Source organism: Herpailurus yagouaroundi, unplaced genomic scaffold (genome assembly GCF_014898765.1).
Source record: "Herpailurus yagouaroundi ecotype Mexico unplaced genomic scaffold, PumYag 162, whole genome shotgun sequence".
Lineage (NCBI taxonomy): Eukaryota > Metazoa > Chordata > Mammalia > Carnivora > Felidae > Herpailurus > Herpailurus yagouaroundi.
This window is the reverse complement of record NW_024412403.1, coordinates 69,979,718-69,998,837: the sequence shown is the minus strand read 5'-3', so window position 1 is coordinate 69,998,837 and position 19,120 is coordinate 69,979,718. Positions and strand designations below refer to the sequence as shown.

Genomic DNA, 19,120 nt, shown 5'->3' with positions numbered 1-19,120 from the left:
AGCTTTTACAGTTTTGTAGATTTCCTAATTTTTTTCTTTTATAACAGGAAGAAAGTATGTGGTTATTAAATGGCATCTTATCCATATTAAATAACTATAGTTTGTAAGCTCCCTTTTTACTTATTATTTAATGAACATTTTCTTACATGCCTCAAGATTATAATTTTTAGCAATGTATATAGTATTTTACCTTCTTGTTGTATTGTAATTATTTTAAATAGACTGTGTTAGGCTTTGGATTTCTAGTATTTAATCTTTTAAATAACTTAAACTTACATCCATTTTCCAGGACATCTTTGATAATTCCTAAGGCAGATAAGAGACTTAGTGAATCTTGTTAAGTCTTTTGATAGCTATTTCCAAACTGTTAAGGTAGCCATATGCAATCAGCATGACTATGCTAATCTTATAAGAAAGAAAAATGAAGATCAGATTATTACCCTCACATCAGTAACATTTAAAAATTTAACATTTAAAATTTAACATTTAAAAATTTCCCCGACTCTCATAAGTATTAGTAATCACTTTAATTATTAACACACTTTAATCAAACATATTACATTTTATTTTACATTTGCTTGCTGCCTTTAAATTAAACATTTCTTTGTATATTTGGCTGCCTCATGAACTTCTTGGTAATATCCTTTACTTTTCCCATTATGTGTTCTTTTTATTTAGACATATAGACATTTTATATATGAAGAATCTCCACCTTTGTATTCTGTATATAATTTAGATATTTTTGGTTTGATTACCTTTTAATTCTGGTCATGGCTTTACTTTTGTACAGAGGTTTAAATTTATGTAGTCACATATCTTAAATTTTTTTTCAATATATGAAGTTTATTGTCAAATTGGTTTCCATACAACACCCAGTGTCCTCCTCAATACCCATCACCCACCCTCCCCTCCCTCCACCCCCCATCAACCCTCAGTTTGTTCTCAGTTTTTAAGAGTCTCTTATGCTTTGGCTGTCTCGCACTCTAGCCTCTTTTTTTTTTTTCCTTCCCCTCCCCCATGGGTTTCTGTTAAGTTTCTCAGGATCCACATAAGAGTGAAACCATATGGCATCTGTCTTTCTCTGTATGGCTTATTTCACTTAGCATCACACTCTCCAGTTCCATCCATGTTGCTACAAAGGGCCGTATTTCATTCTTTCTCATTGCCACGTAGTACTCCATTGTGTATATAAACCACAATTTCTTTATCCATTCATCAGTTGATGGACATTTAGGCTCTTTCCATAATTTGGCTATTGTTGAGAGTGCTGCTATAAACATTGGGGCACAAGTGTCCCTATGCATCAGTACTCCTGTATCCCTTGGGTAAATTCCTAACAGTGCTATTGCTGGGTCATAGGGTAGGTCTATTTTTAATTTTTTGAGGAACCTCCAACACTGTTTTCCAGAGTGGCTGCACCAATTTGCATTCCCACCAACAGTGCAAGAGGGTTCCCGTTTCTCCACATCCTCTCCAGCGTCTGTAGTCTCCTGACTTGTTCATTTTGGCCACTCTGACTGGCGTGAGGTGATATCTGAGTGTGGTTTTGATTTGTATTTCCCTGATGAGGAGCTATGTTGAGTATTCTTAAAATTTTTTTTAACGTTTATTCGTTGTTTTGAGAGACAGAGAGAGCCAGAGCATGAGTGGAGGAGAGGCAGAGAGAGAGGGAGACATAGAATCCAAAGCAGGCTCCAGGCTCTGAGCTGTCAGTACAGAGCCCGACGTGGGGCTCGAACCCACAAACTGTGAGATCATGACCTGAGCCAAAGTCGGATGCTTAACTGACTGAGCCACCCAGGCACCCTTGTAGTTACATATCTTTATGGGTTCTGCCGTTAGTGTCAAGCTTGGGATCTCTAAGATTATATCTGCATTTCTTTTCTTTTTTTTTTTACTTTTAATATTTTATTTCAACCAAAATGGATGTTTCTATGTATAGTGTGAGGCAGGGATCTGACTAAGATTTTTTTCAAGTGATCCATATTTAATAATCCAATTTTTCCCATTAATTTGAAGCCACTTTTATCATATACTAAAGTCTCATGTGTAAAATTTGTTTTAGGATTTTCTGGACTATTTTACTAACCACTATGTATACTCTTGTATCAGAACCAAAATGGTTTTAATTATTATAGCTTTTTAACATTTCCATATCTAATAGCATAATCCCACTGATTACTTTGAAATCAAGGGCAAAGTACTTTTCATTATTGATTCAAAACATACGTTGTTTAGAAAGTTTTGAAACTGTCATTATATGGGAACTTTACACTTACTAAGTTTATTCCTAGATGAAGTGTGTGTGTGTGTGTGGGTGTGTGTGTGTGTGTGTGTGTGTGTACTTTTTCTAACTGGTAATAGTTACTACATATGAAAACAGTCTTACTTTTTGAGTAGTTTATAACAGGATAAAGCCAATATCAGAGATATATGTGTAGACTTTAATGCTTTTATTATTGAACAAAAAAATACTAAAAATTAATGAACCATGCTTTCAACTCATAAAATCAAAGAATAGAACAAACTGAAGAAAAACAGAAGCAAGATATTTATATAGAAGAAGTAAGTTCATTATGAAGTAGGAAAATGATATTACTTAATAAATTTAAGGACTATTCTTGGAAATATGACATAGGTAAACCTAACCATGCCAACCAAAGAAAAACACAAAATGTAGAAATGAGACTCTAACCACTGATCTGGAGTTGACAAAAATGACATTTTCATGTTTAACTTTGATAATACACTTGAAAATCTTGAAAGAAACAGATTTTTCGAAGAAAATAGGAGCTGCCAAAATTGACTAAAAAAGAAATTGAAAACGTGAAAAGTTTCGTGGAAGAAACTGGAAAGGTTGAGGAAATACATCCTGAAAAGATGCTAGACCAGATAGTTTCGTGAGTGAGTTTATGAAACCCTTCAAGGAATGCATCATTCTAAGCTCTGTATTTGTAGCACAAAGGTTATTTATGTTACAAATGGAATATTTCTTTCATGTCCTCTCTCACCTTAATGCATTCAGTTCCATTAAATTCTTAGAAAACTGGGACTTGGGTTGGAAGGTATCCCTGACTGACAACATCCCAGCCAGATGGTTCTCTAGCCTCCTTATGGACGCTTGTGCAGATGGGGATCTACCATGTTACATTTATGTTATCCCTCCTTGTATGAGCCTAAATCTGCCTGCCTACATGATGGACCCATATATCCCTGTTCTGTCCTCTGGAGCTGCACATCACAGAGAGTCTGTTAGATAAGAGCTCTTCATATATTTAAAACAGATACGCTCTTATTTGGTCTGTTTTATTTCAGGCTAAGTATATCTACTTCCATCAGTTAATCTCTATGTTCCTTCAGTAAATTTCTGTTGAACACCTACAAGGTGCCAACAGGGCAGTGACCACTTTGCAGATCATGAGCCCCTTCATCAGTGTTCCATTAATGTGTGGCACTTGTATCTGGTGGTCAGGCTGAATGGGACTGCCTTCTCCTTATTTGGACACTGTGCTTTGTTAGTGGCTTGAGAGTGAGTAACATTTAGGAGACTTTGGCCCAGCTCCTTTTACACGTGAGCTACCGCCACCTCAGATTTTGCCTAGTTGAGGATTTAGAACCTTCCCATGACTTGTTCTCTTTTCATTTCTATTTATTTGGACCTTTGGTCCTTTAGAATGTTGATTCTGTTAGCTAACATGTTATGCTCTGCAGCTCTCTGGGGGCCAGTATTGATGCCAACTTCAGTTCTCCTGAGCAGACTTGTGTAATCTTCATTCAAGTAATTAATAAAAATGTTGATGCAAGGGAGAAATATGGAGTCCTGGGACCTACCAAAGAGACTGTGTCATTAATTTAAAAATACATATTATTGATCACCTAGTGTGTGCCAAGCAGAGTGCTAGCAGTTGGTGATTCATCGGTGAACCAAACCATTATAGTTCTTTCTGGGGGCAGCAGATACAGCCTATTGCTGGGACAGATGAGAGTAACCATGCATAGAATGAATGATACAGTGTGATAAGACCCTGAAGGAAGAACACACAGTGCCATGAGAACATAACAGCATGACCTCATTTGGGAAATCAAGAAAGGTGTCTCTGAAATGACACTTGAGCTGGGAGAGAAGAGAGATCAGCCAACCATCCATCCACTCAGTAGTGGATTTAGTAGTCATGCTGGGTATGGAGAGAACTTCAAAAGAGGTGTAATGTCTAGTTCCCCCTCTTGAGTAACTCACAGTCTTACAGGGAGTGGTGCCAAATGTGCCTGGAATCAACAAAATCATAACCTGTGTTAGTGGTAAAGGTGCTGTCATCCCAGATTGTTGTGAGCCATTCTGACTTAAAGTATTCTCACTTTTTCCAGTAAAGTCATCCAGCTATCCTTGGAGTTCCAATATTTTGATGTTGAAACTTTTATAACACCGACTCCTTTTTGCACCTGGAGGCTGCCTATAAATCACTTGTCAGATAATGTGTCCTGATTCTATGGAAAATATGGTCACCGTGCTTGCTGTGGGGCAGAAAGAAATATGAAAGGTGATGTAATGGCGATTGGTTGCCCCAGATTTTCTGAAATAGGCCTGATTTTAAACGATCCGTTTTGAGATCAGATAAATGTCTGCTGGCTTTAAAAATGTAATCCCTAGGGGCGCCTGGGTGGCTCAGTTGGTTAAGCGGCCGACTTCAGCCAGGTCACGATCTCGCAGTCCGTGAGTTCGAGCCCCGCGTCAGGCTCTGGGCTGATGGCTCAGAGCCTGGAGCCTGTTTCCGATTCTGTGTCTCCCTCTCTCTCTGCCCCTCCCCCGTTCATGCTCTGTCTCTGTCTCAAAAATAAATAAAACGTTAAAAAAAAAATTAAAAAAAAATGTAATCCCTTTAGATAATAGTGTAGGTGCAGGAAGTTGGGAGGTGGGGTAGCTCAGAGGGGGCTGGATAGTTGGAGAGGCTTTCTAGAGAGGGAGGGAGTGGTCCTAGGGGAGTGGCAGAGGGGAGGGATGGAGCATCTTGGACTTTCTCCTCACTTGGTTCTACTAGCCGTGCACATTGCTAGGGTGTCTGTCCTATTCACCTAGCAGTGTATCGTGTGTGCTTTTGAAAGGGCAAAATTAGGAGGGTAAAGCTGATGTGTGACACATCCTATATGCAAATATAAAAACTATGGTTATCTCCTTTTGCAAAAGGGAGATAACAGAGAATCGGTTGTATTGGCATTTAGCTCTGACTTTGGGATATTTTTCTGGGCTTTATAAATAATTACTACCTACTGAGAGATGGAGCTCTGTCCCCAGTATCCAATCTGCAGGTGTGTTTGGAGAACTAGGCCCTCTTGTGGCCAGGGGTCAGGAGTAGCAGTGGTCTGAGCCCAGAGCGCTCTTAGGGGTCTTTGACTTAGAGCAAGCCTTGGTGAGTCGCGCAAGTCAGACTTCCCTGTGTTCCATGGGTCTTCCCCTCAGATGACCCAGCAGGGCAGTCAGAGCCGAGAATTCTCTCTGCCATGGCCCGCATTCGTGGCTTGCACCCTGGTGGCAGATCCTGCCAGGGGCAGCAAAATCAGTTCAAAAGAAGCTGAGTGAGGGCCAAAGCAACATTGGTTTTTTCCATTTCTCCTTGTCCAGCAAAAAGAAGGAAAAAAATACCGACTTTGGAAATGGGACCCTGGCCCTGGACCCAGCTGTGAGGCTCTTAAAACAGAAAACGGCTTTGGAATAAACAGTGCTCTCATGCTTGCGTCCTGCAGCTCTCTGGGGGCCAGGAGTTCTGGGGCCCCAGGCGTGCCCATTCCTTCTAGGCTGTAGACTGGCCTGGCTCCCCTCTGTCTCCGGGGCAGGAACCCCCTGACTTGTTCAGGCTGCAGCAGGCTTGGTGGAGGGGGCAGGGAGTGTTACAGGAATTCCCAGAGTCTGGGGGCTCCCTGAGAAGGTGAGTGGTGTGGGTAGAAGGAGCTAAGTTTTTCTGGAATAACGTGGGCTCTCTAGGGACATAAGTTTACAGATCCTTTTCCCATACCCAACCTGAAGATGACCTTTTTTAACAAACAACAGAAAGTATGAACCAAGCAATTTCTCAGGAGCCCCCAGGACCACTCCCAACAGTCGGCTTCCCCCCAAAACATCCCATCAGCACATTCTTCCCTAGAACTTGCTTCTCCTGCCACTTCCTGCCACTCCCCAGGGGACCAACCTCACCCATCTTTACCTCTTCCCCACCCCTCTCGTCAGGCCTGGAGGTGACTATGGCTGACTTGCTTCATTCAGTAAAGGCCTTATGTAGGGTGACCCTGGTGCCTGCCAGTGTGTCTAACAGCTGCTTGGACTGCACCTGGAATTCTCTCAGCTGGTTGGCCTCAGCAGTTACCTACACTGAGGTGGGGGCAAGCCCTGCCTACAGACTCCTTAACCCACGTTAGTAACAAGAGCTTTTATGTAACGGTGGCACTGTTTTTATTTGTTCCAGTTCTCTGTGACAAGAAAAGGAGAGCAGATGCTCCAGCTTTCTGTAGATGTCTGTTCACCATCCTTCTTGGATTAGGGATGTTCTAGGGGTTGGGGAAGAAGGCCTATTTGGGCTGCAGCGCCCCCCGCATAGCAAACCTTCGAGCTTCTCTTACAGCAATCTTGGAAATGGACTGGCTGTGAATCCCTCTCTACCAGCTGGGGGTTGTTTAGGCCAAAGCAGGATCCACTGACCCTGTTCACCGGCTCTGGGGGTGTAGGAGGCACCTAGACTTCTAGGCAATGACTATAGCTGCCATTTGCAGGGCTGGCCTCCTCTGGGGATGAACATACTTGGTACCAGCTCAGCTGGGCCCCAGTCCCTCTGGATCCCTGAGGATCACATAGGTGAAAGGGACATTGGCAGGTTGGGGGAGGGGGAGAAAGTTTGAATTTTGTTTTGACTAAATAACTGGGCAGCATTTCCCCTCCATTTTTTCTAGATGCTTCTTCAGAAATAAATTTCAGTGGCTTGGACTGGGAAGTCTAAATCTGCTTTAAATGAGTGTTTTGAACTAGGATTCAAACCCCTCTGATATTCCCCTGCCCCCAACACGCCCCAACACACACCCAGTGAAGCACCACATGCACAGGCATGCTCACAGTAGGACCTCATTTGAGGGTCTTGGCAGTTGTTTCTTCTCTCTTTCCTGTGTCCCCTGGAGTCCTGCCCTGAAATTCCTGAGCTTGTGTAAGAACTTCACCGCGGACTAGATCAAGCCAAAATAGCTGCCCTGGTTATACCGGAACTGTCTGTGGAGGGACATTCAGAGAACTGGAGGGAGCCCCAGGGCTCTGCTGGCCTGCACCTGCACCGCCCCGCCTGGGATCCTCCTTGGTTCAGGAGTCACCTCTCCTGGCCCATCCCAGCATGGGGTCCCTGAGGGGCTGCCAGAAGGATCAGCAGAGCTACTGGGGACCATCTGGCTTCTGGTAAAGCTTGAATGGCTTGTTCTAGGGACCCAGCCCTTTCAGTCGCCCAGCCCAGCTCCCTTGGAGCACAGCACTGTGTTGAGAGGTGGCCTGGGATTCCTGCTGTAGTAACCACAATGATCCTTTCTCTATATATGCTCTCACAGTCCTCCACACAAGCCTCTCTCAGGGCGCTGTCTATGCTCTGACAGGCTGCGCACCCCTGTCATCCAGCACACCGGGAGCCACTCCTGGCTGGAGAACTTGCTGTGTTCATCTTACTGCCTGGCCCAGAGAGAAAGCCTATGTGGGTAAGGACAGAGTGGGGCAGAACTAGGCAGGGACCAGGTCGTGCAGGGCCTTGTGAGCCATAGTGACTGGATTTTATTCTAGTGCAATAAGAAGCTGTTGGAAATTTTTTTTTTTTTAATTTTTTTTTTTTCAACGTTTATTTATTTTTGGGACAGAGAGAGACAGAGCATGAACGGGGGAGGGGCAGAGAGAGAGGGAGACACAGAATCGGAAACAGGCTCCAGGCTCTGAGCCATCAGCCCAGAGCCTGACGCGGGGCTCGAACTCACGATCTCGCGGTCCGTGAGTTCGATGAAGTCGGACGCTTAACCGACTGCGCCACCCAGGCGCCCCGTGGAAAATTTTTAAATAGAGAAGTAACTTTGGTCTCAATTACATTTTTTAAACTTTTATCTCTTGATTTTAATACTTAAAGCTATTGTGTTACAGGCAATGTAGTGTTTGGCAAAGGGATACACCTATAGGTATTTGAAATAAAACAGAATTCAGAAATAAGTCTACATACATATGACTCATTGATTTTTTTTTTTTATCGTGTAAAACATACATAGCATAAAGTTGACCATTTTAACCATGCTTAAATGTCCCATTCAGCGGCACTTAATGCCCCCACCACCCATTCTCCCAAACTTTTTTCATCTTAGAAACCTGAAACTCTATACCTATTAATAATAATTCCGCATGCCCCCTCCTCCTACCCCCAGCAACCACCGTTCTGTTTTCTGACTACTCTGGGTACCTCCTGAAAGTAGAATCAGGCAGTATTTGTTCTTTAGTGACTGGCTTACTTCATTCAGCCTGATGTCTTCAGGGTTCATTCATTGTATTGTGTATCAGAATTTCCTTCCTTTCTAGGGCTGAATAATATTCCATCCTATGTGTGTACCACCTTTTGTTTTATGCATTCATCTATTGATGGAAACCAGGGTTGCTGCCTTCTTTTGTCTATTGTGAATAGTGCTGCTACGAACGTGGTTGTGCAAATAACCATTCAAGTCCTGGTTTTCAGTTCTTTAGGGTTTATACTCACAAGTGGAATTGCTGAATTATATGGTAGTTATATTTTTAATTTTTTGAGGACCCTCCATACTTTTTTTCCACAGCAGCTACGCCATTTTACATTCCCCCCAACAGTGTGCATCCCCCCACAATGTTCCCCCCAACATTCCCCCCAACAGTGCACAGGGCTCCAGTTTCTCCTTGCCACCACTTGTTATTTTCTGTTTTTTTTTTTTTTTATAATGACCATCCTTAAAATGTGCTTTTATAAAAAAGAAAATGGAAACTTGTAAAATTATGGCAACATAAACAAAAGCAGATGAGAGAAGTCAACAGGTTGATGGACAATGGAAAGTGAATAGATGACTGACTGGCTTTGGCTTCAGCATTTTATGTTGTGCAGTGCCTGTGGTTAGGGGAATGGACAACAAGAAAAATAAGCTAGGTTGTGCCAGAAAATTCCTAAAGGGCTGAGGAATTGGAGGCATCAAGTACTTTCAAAGCCTGGGTTGTGCAGTGAAGCTGAAAACTGGAGGGTTGATTAAAAGTCTAATAAGAATCAATTAGGCCTGGATCCCCTCCTGTGCTCTGTGCACCAGACCACTACTCCTTCTCTACACTCTGAAAGACCAAAGGTTCTCTATGGAGAGACTGAACCTGACCAACTCTCAACTCCTGGACACAAGGCCCAGCTGAAGCCAGAGGTCTACGGGCAAGTCAGTATACTAAATAAGAGCCTCATGGCTTTCCCTCACTCCCAGTGCTAAATGCTGGTAGACAGATGTAATTACCATGTCCCCATCACCACCATCAAAGCAGCAAATGGGAAGATTCTTCTTTGTGGAAACAGATCATCTCGAGAGAGAATTTCCACAAAAATTGACAGTTGAGGGTTTTTACCACTTTACTGGGAGGCCCAACAAGTTGCCAAGGCCCCACCTGTGTGCATGGAGCTTTTTAATTTCTTCACTTATACATATGAACATCAGTGGAGGATCATCAGATGTTCAAGGGAAGCCTCTGTTAGGAAAGAGACAAAAAGAACCAAGAAAGGAACCAGATAGAAATAGAGGCCACAAAAAACAGAAAACTTTGAAGAAATTTAATCTCACCTTAGGGATAAGATGTTGCTTCCATTAAACAAGAAGAGGCTATTATTCAAAACAGCTTTGAAAAACTGAAAAAGAAAGAGTTTTTTGAAGTTAATGATAGCCAAAATAATAACTTCAATAGACTGGAAAATAAAATTGAGCATATCTCCTGGAGAAAACAAAAATAAGGAAGAAGGAAATAAGTGAGAAAAAAAAAGAAATGTAGAGGGTCAACTGGTTGGGCTAGTATCCAACTCATAAGAGTTCTAGAAAAAGAGCATTTAAAAAAAACACAGTGGAGCCAGAATTGTCAAAACACAAATTCCTAAAAATCAAAAGACAAAGTTTACCAATAATGAGAAGACTATTACCAAAGATCCAATATGAGTGAACAGAGAAGGCACCCACACAGGGCCGCCTGGGTGGCTGAGATTGTTAAGTGTCAGACTTAGGCTCAGCTCATGATCTCCCAGTTTGTGATTTTGAGCCCTGCATCAGGCTTTTTGCTGTCAGCACAGAGGCTGCTTGGGATCCTCTATCCCCCTCTCTCTTTGCTCCTCCTTCTCTCTCTCTCTCTCTCTCTCTCTCTCTCTCTCTCTCTCTCAAAAGTAAGTAAACATTTTTAAAAAGAGAGAAAGCACCCACACAAAGGCAAATCTTCATGACATTTTAGACTGTCAGAGATAAAAGGGAAGATTCTAAAAGTTTAGAAGTAAAACATACATACACACATGCGCGTGCGCAGCACATCAGAGATGAACGATCGGTGTGGCACTGTACCTGTCAGTAGCGACACTGGATGCCAGCGACATTGCTTTCAAATGCCATGAAATAATACCTTCAAAATGTTGAAGAAAATTTTTTTTTCCATTTAGAATTCTATTCCTAGATGAACTGTAAGTTGAGCATAAAGTTAGAATATTGACACTCAAAAATGCCAGGTTTAAAAATTGTAACCTTCTATGCATTCATTCTTAAGAAACCACTGGAAGAGGATATATTCAGTCAAAATGTTGATAGACACCAGGAAATGTCCAAGAGATGGGGAAGGACCACTATCCATCAGGCTTAGAAAGCATCCAGTTTAGATTGGAGGAGGAGGACAAAATATTCCAGGAAGGATATCTCCAAAGGAGAACAAAATCAAAGCAAGTGGTGAATTAATTATCTGATGTGTTTGATCATTATTGAGAAGAAGTTTATAGTTCTCCTAAGAAGTTGAGGTTCTTAAAAAAGCTAAGAAAAACAAAAGTATGGCAGTTGTTAACCCTAGAAAAAATGAAAAGTTCAAAACATTTAATTGTAATATACTCTGCAACTGGACAGTGAGCAAAGTTGAAATGAAAAAGTACTATACATTGACATAAAAAATTTGTGATGTTATTATTGGAGGTTGGGGAGGTGTTTAAGGGGGAGGGGGATTTGAGAGCTAAAAGCTCAGATTCCGTACAGAGAAGTTAGGAAATAATCCCTAAGATTAAAAAGAATAAAGTAGTAGTTATGTATGGCTGTTGTTTAGAAATATGGGAGAAAATACCAGAAGAAATGGCAGCAAGAGTTGAAGATGATTCTCTAAAGGAGGTAGAAACTAGGGGTGGGAGGGGTGGAGCAGAGGCTTGCTTTTTTGTTGTTGTTGTTGTTGTTGTTGTTATGACTTCTAGTACCAACCGATATTTTGGCCATGTACGTGTATTGTCTTGGTAACAATAAAACCATTAAAAAAAAAAAAACATGTTTGGGGAAAAAAAAAAGCAAAACATGTTTGATCGTGTTTTTCTGCCCAACGGGCAGTCAGACACTGACATTGAACAAGGAGCAACTTTTGACTCCTTACCCGGCATGATTCTCTATGCGGATCAGGATACTTTGGGGCAACTGGGGCCCGGAGAGGACATTCTGCCATAAAGTAGCAAGCTCCTGTGTCTGCTCTCTGCCCCTCGTGCCGGGTGTTTTCTGACAGTATCGCAGAGACCCTCTCCTGGCCATATTGATGCAGACAGCCTGAAAGGTCCACTTTCAAAACCCCACCTGCTCCCTCCCTTCCTCACAGCCTGCCAGCTGGGAGAATCCAGGCAGAATGCACGCTTTGTGTGGTAACGTGTATGTGGAGCAGGTGTTGGGTCAGAGGGGCAGCCTGGAGAGACTAAAAATTGGAAATCAAGCCAAGGGGACCGAGTCAAGAGGTTTTGGGGTGGTTGGGACCCTCGGCTCATTTTTGCCCACCTCTGCTTTTAAACGGAATACTTCATATTCTCAGAGAGTCCTCATCATACAGGACCTTTCCGGTATGACCTGTGGCCAGTTTTAGAGTCTTATGGTATCTGGGCTCTGCTCTTTGAGGGGCAAGGAGGCATTGCCAAATGGTCTGCGTATTGTTTGGGGAGCAGTCCCGAGATGCATCTGTTCTGCCAGTGAGGTATGTCTGTCTCTCCTTCCAGGTCCAGCCACGACTGGCTAGAAACTCCAGATTTATTACCCCAGATTTATTTCCTTTCTGACACTCACCCATGCCCTTGAAATTCCAGGCCTGCATTAGTCAGTGAGGCAGAAATCAGGGGATAGTCTCTGTCTCCAGGGTCCACGTGGTGTTACAGGAGTGGAATGGTGGTGCAGTGAAAAGTACAGACTGCGTGTTTGTTGTGAGATGTGCTCTGTGATGCTACATAAGAACAGTGATCGCTTCTCAAGTAAATATAATAAGTCCATTCAACTAAAGCAGAAGCTGTTCTCAAAGTATTAGGTTTTTACCTAATTGAGAGTGTAACACCTTGAGGGTGTCTTTAAGGATGTGAGTTGTACAGGACGAAGCCCAGCAAGCCAGGAGGTTTACAAGTATGCATGTTTCTTAGGGCATTTTCACACTGTCAATAAAGCTGGGAGCTGAATGGGTTCTGGGGTACCCATTCTACATATGAAGAATTATTTACTCTGAGGAGAAGAGAGAGATCTAACTTGTAGACTTTCTTAATAATGTGCTTATCTCATTTGATCATTAACTTTTCCATGCAAGTGGATACTGGTATCATCCCATCGTACAGCTGTGTAAACTGAGGGCCACGTAAGTTAAATAACTTGGCCCAGGTTAGGCAACTGGTAATCGGTGGAGACAGCATTCATACACAGATGTGTCTGATTCCAGAGACAGTATGCCTTCCCAAATTAGGACTCTTGTTTGCAAGTGACAGAAACCACCTCTACCTGGGCTAAGCAAAAGAGATCAGTTGTCTTATACAACTGAGTGAATCCTGAGTCCAACACAGTTCAGTCAGGCAAGGTCTCCATCTCTTTTCTTCACTGTGCGTGTAATGTCTTATTCAGCAGGTGACTTCCTCCTCTTGGGTGGGGGCAAGGACACAGGGGCGGGGACGGGAGAAGAGGATAGCTGTAGATAGCTTCAGGCTTGCATCTTCCCAGCTTGAGATCTCTGTGAAAAGAGACAGCTTTGGTCTCCCCTTATTCTAACTTAAAACTGCAGTGAAGAGCTCTGATTGGCTGGCTTGGATCATGTGTCCATTTTTGGAGCCCAGGCACACTGGCCAGGAGGCAGCTGACTGACTGGTGTTCCCACCGTGTGGTAGGCAGAGGGGCATGGGGTGTGCGGCTTACACTGGGGAAGGTGGGCAGGAGATCTCGAGCAAGTCAAACAAAACCAAGCCACAGCACATATTTGTTAAAATCTCTGCAATGCCACATGCCTCCTGTTAATATTTTAATATGTCTGAGAGCATATCTCAACCCAGTAGCAGAAATGGAGAGCTCCTGGGCCAGCCTCATCAGCTGGAGAGGCCATGTCCTTGAAAGTCATCATGAGAACGAGTAAACCGAGAACCCCAGGGCTTTGTGAAGAGAGGCTACTGGTAGGGCTTAATAATCCTGCAGCCACCCCGGAGCAACTGGGAGTTTAAACAGAAGGACACTTGCTGTCATAAGGCAACTATGAAGTTACGGGAACTAGGAGAGCAAATATGTAAGGAGTCCTGGTTACACTTAGGATTTTGTTTCTTTGTTGGACTGCTTCAGGTGTTTTTAGGTGTTTGTATCATTAAAAGGGAATCAAATAAAAAAAGTTGCATGCATTGGTAAGCTTGATTTAGATAAAGGAAAACAGATTTTTTTTGAAAGATTCTGAAGGGCCTGAGGTGTAACCCAAGGCTGCCAAGACATCGCCTGCCTTGTGCTCTGAGTGGGATGAAACATGAAGTTCTCAGACTTGCACATATAGGGGTGCAGGGGTGCCCATGTCTTGGGCCATGGAACTTGCCATAAAAAGTGGAGGTGGCTGATCACAGAGGGAGACTTTCGGCATCTGTCCCTGAAGACATATGTGGCATTTGCTGAGCCACTTTGAGGAATGGTTCTTTACATTCTGATTTTATTTTTCATGGAACCACTTTTGCCCTCACTGTTTCACCTTGGACTAGGGGCAGGGTGTGCCAGAATTTCAGCTTCTCACTAACTGCTGTTTTTGGCTAGTCTGATTTCTTCCTTATGGATTCTGTGTGTTCAGTTAAGGCTTTTGACTTTTGGGAACGGGATTATTCGAAGTGCCTGCCTGTCTATAGGGCTGTGTGCCAGTTGCTAACACAGACACAGACCCCCAAGCTTGGTCATGCCATGCCCGTGGCTCACCCTTCACTCTTCACCCTCATAATACATCCATGATGTCAGTTTTATAGACATTTTTTGTGGTTGAATTTGTTTGGGGTGTTAATGTTTTCATTCTCCTTTCTGTGTATCATATGCATTTATTTATTATCTGAGTGAGCTTATACTTGGAGTTGGGGCAGAGGATTCCTCTTCAACCAGTTCCTCGGCACCATTGGTTTATTTCCCGTTATTTTTTAGTTTTCAAATCACCAGCCCTGACCAAGTAATTTATCATAGGGGAACTTGTTTGTTATGTAAGAAACAGCCTTGAAATAGGGTAAGAAGTTCAGAATCTTGTGTTGCAGGCAGTCAGGGAATTATAAGCCGGTAGACAGTCATGTTGCAGAGTCGGTATTGTCCTGCTCAGGGGAGAAACTTCTGCCTAACAGGTTTCTGAAATGTCCATCTGCTGGGCTCAGCCATTCCCAGCATCGATTCAGTGACTCAACGAGATTCCAATGGATAGTCTTGGGTAACCCCTCGAGTCTACTGTTCCCAGCCCCGAAGTTTTTTAGCTCACGGCTCATGACTTCTTTTGTCTACCTACCTTCTCAGCTCTCTAGCATCCCACTGGGCAGCCTGTTTTCACCCTGGCCTCAGTGCAATCCTGGTTTCTCTCCTCTTGGTCTCCCTCCATCTCCAACAGGGGCGGACTCTCAGATACATCTCCTGCCCGACTTGGCTGATAACATCAGCCTTCAGTTGTGTGGGCTTGCAGTGTGCATGTGGAGACAGGCCTGACCAGAAACAAAGGACTTGCAGGAGATCATCAAAAACAGCAAAATCACCCCCTGTCTACCACTCCCCAAGCTAAGAAGACAGACATGCTGCCCTGAGTCTTGCCAGGGTTGTGGAGACAGGGAGCTTATCGCTCCTCTGGCCTTAGGCTGTGGTAGGCCATGGTAGCCTGTCCTGAGCACCTTGGAATAGACTGAAAGCCCTTCACACATGGCAGAGAAAAATCAAGAGTCTTAGTGCCTTTAGGAATGTTTCATTTTCGGTCATTAAGTAAATTTCAAAACAGCACCAGCTTTTGAAAAAATGTCTCTCGAGTATAACAGGTGGGTGTAACATAGCAGATGAGCAACTGCCCGCTTTCTCCTCATCTCCCAACACATACAGAATGAGCCCCCATTCCCTCTACAGGCCTTTTGAGGACATAAAGGTTCGTGAGGACATTTTATGGAACTGGAGCACAGTTTTACTATTTTAAATTATTATAGGGGTTATGGTTATTCTATCTTTATTTTTATGACAAGCTGTTGGTTATGCTCTTGATTTATTTGATCCCAGGCTTTTGTTCAAGAACACAACCTCCAATTAAATGTGGTTATTGTGGCAAAAATATGATTCTCCTTAGAATGACCCTCTGTGGGGCTGTTTCCAAAAACTCATTATGGTGAAAAGGCAAGGCTAGCTGTTCATGTTCGTGAGCATGTCTCCTTGTGGTCACTTGGTTTTCCTGTATGGAGGATTAGAGGGTAGGAAGGCTGTGGGCTGGACCCAGAGGAGACTAGAGGGAGAGAGGAAGCTAAGTGGGTCACTATTCAGAAACATACTATCTCACAAACGGCCTTAGGTATCAGGAGCTGTTTTCTCTTTCTGTGAAAGAAGGAATACAACCTGAAGAGGCTAGGTAGCTAAGCCAGTCCCAGGACTCAGGCCTCAGGTCTCAAGCTGCCCTCCCTGTATCACACTGAATGTCCTGGGGGGTGTCTTGGGCACACGTATGGCACTAATCCAGTCTATCTTAGACTGTTCACATTGCCATAACAGAAATACCATAGACTTGGTGGCTTAAACAACAGAAATTTATTTCTTACAGTTCTAGTGGCTGGGAAGTTCAGGATCAAGGCACCACTAGATTCAGTGTCTGGTGAAGGCTTGCTTCCTTGTTCTTCTGTGTCCTCACATGATGGAAGAGGTGAGGGAGCTTTTCACTATCCCTTTTCTAAGGGCACTAATCCCATTCATGAAGGCTTCAATTTCAGGACCTAATGACCTCCCAAGGGCCCTATCCTAATACTATCACATTGGCAGTTAAATTTCAACTTATGAATTTGGAGGAACACAAGCATTTACTCTATAGCACTGCCCGATTGTTACTCTGGGGGAACACCCAAGACTTGTTTTTGGCCTGGCCATATCTTTTATGAACTCTTTGACTTTTTCTCAAAGTGGAGAGCAGATATTACTTTAATGAGAGATTCAGGGTCTATTAGAGAAAGAAAAGACACTTATCAGTGCTTTAGGTTCTACAGTATTTGTCCCACCAAAAACATGAATTTACAATGAGGAATAGAAAGATCTCCACTTAATGTGCCATTTACTGACTAATCGTCTACTTCTTTGGGCCTCTTTCCTCAGCCCTTTGGACTTAATAATATGATTGGCTTTGTGTGCTGTGTCACTGACACTCTTGGAGCCCTACCCAGACCCCCTTCCCCAGACCAGTATACCCATTCCTAGACACTGTGTTGGCTAAGGGTTCACAGATGGGATTCCCTAAGCCCTTATTTTGGGTTCTGCTTCTGGATACCCCAACCCAAGACACTTCGCTCTTAGTGTTGCAAGAATGAAATGAGATTCTGTATGTGAAGGCCCTCTAAAAACTGAAGTATCAGTGGGTGTTTAGTGTGACCTGGGACCAAACTGCAAAATTTCTAGCTGTGGGTTCTTGGCTGAAGGTTCGTGATGAAGGCGGATAAGGCACCCAGGGAAGGCAGGGCTGTTGTCTTGTATCCCAAAGGTGTGAACCCAGGCTTCTCTCTTTTTCTCACCTAGGAGTCCAGGATAGTGGACAGACAGTAAAAATGGGTTTACATAAAGCTGATTGTCTTTAAGTAATGTTAGGTAGTGGTGGGAGGTTTTTCTCATATTAGGAAGATAAGAATTGGAGTTGCAAATCATTTAGACCTTGGAACTGAGCAAGGTCCCAGAAATCCTTGTGTGTGCTTCAGGTGCAAGGTGCTACAAAAGTCCTACTACAAACTGCAACTTTCTAAGAGGTGCCAGTTTCAGCATATTTAAAAATTCCTGGATATTTATTTTAACAGGACATTTCAGGGGTAAATTGGCAGAGGAGGAGAGGGTGGTGTAGAAAGCAAGAGGAACATTGAAAGAGGGAGCTGGGTCCCTGAGGTCTAGAATACTTGCAAAGTCCCAGTTAATCATTGATGCCCCAGGGCCTGATGGGCCACCAGAGGTGGCCAGGCTGCAGGGGGCCAGAGTACTTGCTAATGGAATGCTAGCGATGCCTTTGGTGCAGTTAATGATTTATCTCCTCCCATTACAGTGTTCTGCACTCCCTTTCTGTGACACTGTCAGGAGGCTAATCATCTTCTGGAGGTTAGGCTGGCTGTGTCTAACAGAGTGGAGGAGAAGACCATGGTGGTTTGCAAAATCACTATAGTACTTCCAACGGGCTGGGCTTCCTTTTGTAGGAAAGAGTGTCTTTCATTAGTTGTTTCCTAAAAATATGTTTTAACAAAGTAATTGTTGTCTGATGTTCCTTTGTGTGAACCTTTGTGCCAAGATAGCGTCACAGGATGATGTGATTTTATATGGGTACACAACATTTATCACCATCAAAGTTGCATAATGTTTATTTGCAGAGTGCTTTTATTTCCATTGCTAGATTTAAGTACCTTGAGGGCCTTGACAGATTAATGAATGTTTATATATTCGTTATACATAGTAATATAAAAGAAATACATATATTCATTTAAAAATTTTTTTCTACTTCACAAAGGCCAGCTATGTTACTTCCAGAAATACCAGAAAATACTCATTAAAGAAAAAGAGGACAGACCCAGAGATAACCACTGTTAACACGTTGTTTCATATTATAATAGATGTCAGACCTTATCTGTCCAAGTGAAGGTGGCCCCCTTCAGCACCATCAACCTTACAATAGGACTTGAGGGGCACCTGGGTGGCTCAGTTGGTTGAGAGTCTGACTGTTGTTTTTGGCTCAGGTCATGATCTCACTGTTTCTGGGTTTGAGCCCCAAGTCGGGCTTTGTGCTGGCAGTGCAAAGCCTGCTTGAGATTCTCTCTCTCTGCCCCTCCCCCACTCTCACTCGCTGTCACTTTCAAAACAAGTAAGCTTTAAAAAAAAGAAAAAGGGGTGGCTCAGTCAGTTAAGCATCCAACTTTGGCTCAGGTCATGATCTCATGGTTCGTGAGTTCGAGCCCCGCGTCGGGCTCTGTGCTGACAGCTCAGAGCCCTGGAGCCTGCTTCGGATTCTCTGTCTCCCTCTCTCAGTGCCCCTCCCTTACTCACTCTCTCTCTCTCTCTCTCTCAAAATTAAAAACATTTAAAAAATTAAAAAACAAAAGATAGGACGTGAGTGTTTTGGTGAAGCTGCAGTGTCTTCAGACATTGTTTTCTGCTTCAGGGGGAAGTGACTTCAGAATCTGAGCATTCCCTCACAGATACTCAGTCTCTGTCACGAATATGGTTTAGATTTCAATGAGAGAGGGATTTTTTGTTTCCAGAAATTATAGATAAGATGGGTAGGATTGATTTGAAGTTTTGATTTCGTTTTTTTTGTATTTTTTTGCGTTTTTCATGGAGGCCAGACTACACATTAGGGAGGATGGGGAAGCAGGCCTTGTGAGGTTCATAAAGTAGCATTGAAGGGATGACTATGGAATAACCAGAG

The 19,120-nt window shown here is 43.1% G+C and overlaps 1 protein-coding gene and 1 long non-coding RNA gene across 7 annotated transcripts in view; one reads left to right on the top strand and one right to left on the bottom strand.

Annotated features, from left to right (window-relative positions):
- Nucleotides 1-19,120, top strand: part of MYLK (myosin light chain kinase) — a 279,895-nt gene that overhangs the window by 120,065 nt on the left and 140,710 nt on the right. The window lies entirely within an intron of this gene.
- On the bottom strand, nt 1,899-11,190 carry LOC121036345 (uncharacterized). The gene is made up of 4 exons (XR_005793318.1): nt 10,588-11,190; nt 9,829-9,893; nt 4,357-4,512; nt 1,899-4,266 (listed from the first exon to the last, which is right to left on the bottom strand). It is a non-coding gene; the product is annotated as an uncharacterized LOC121036345 (long non-coding RNA).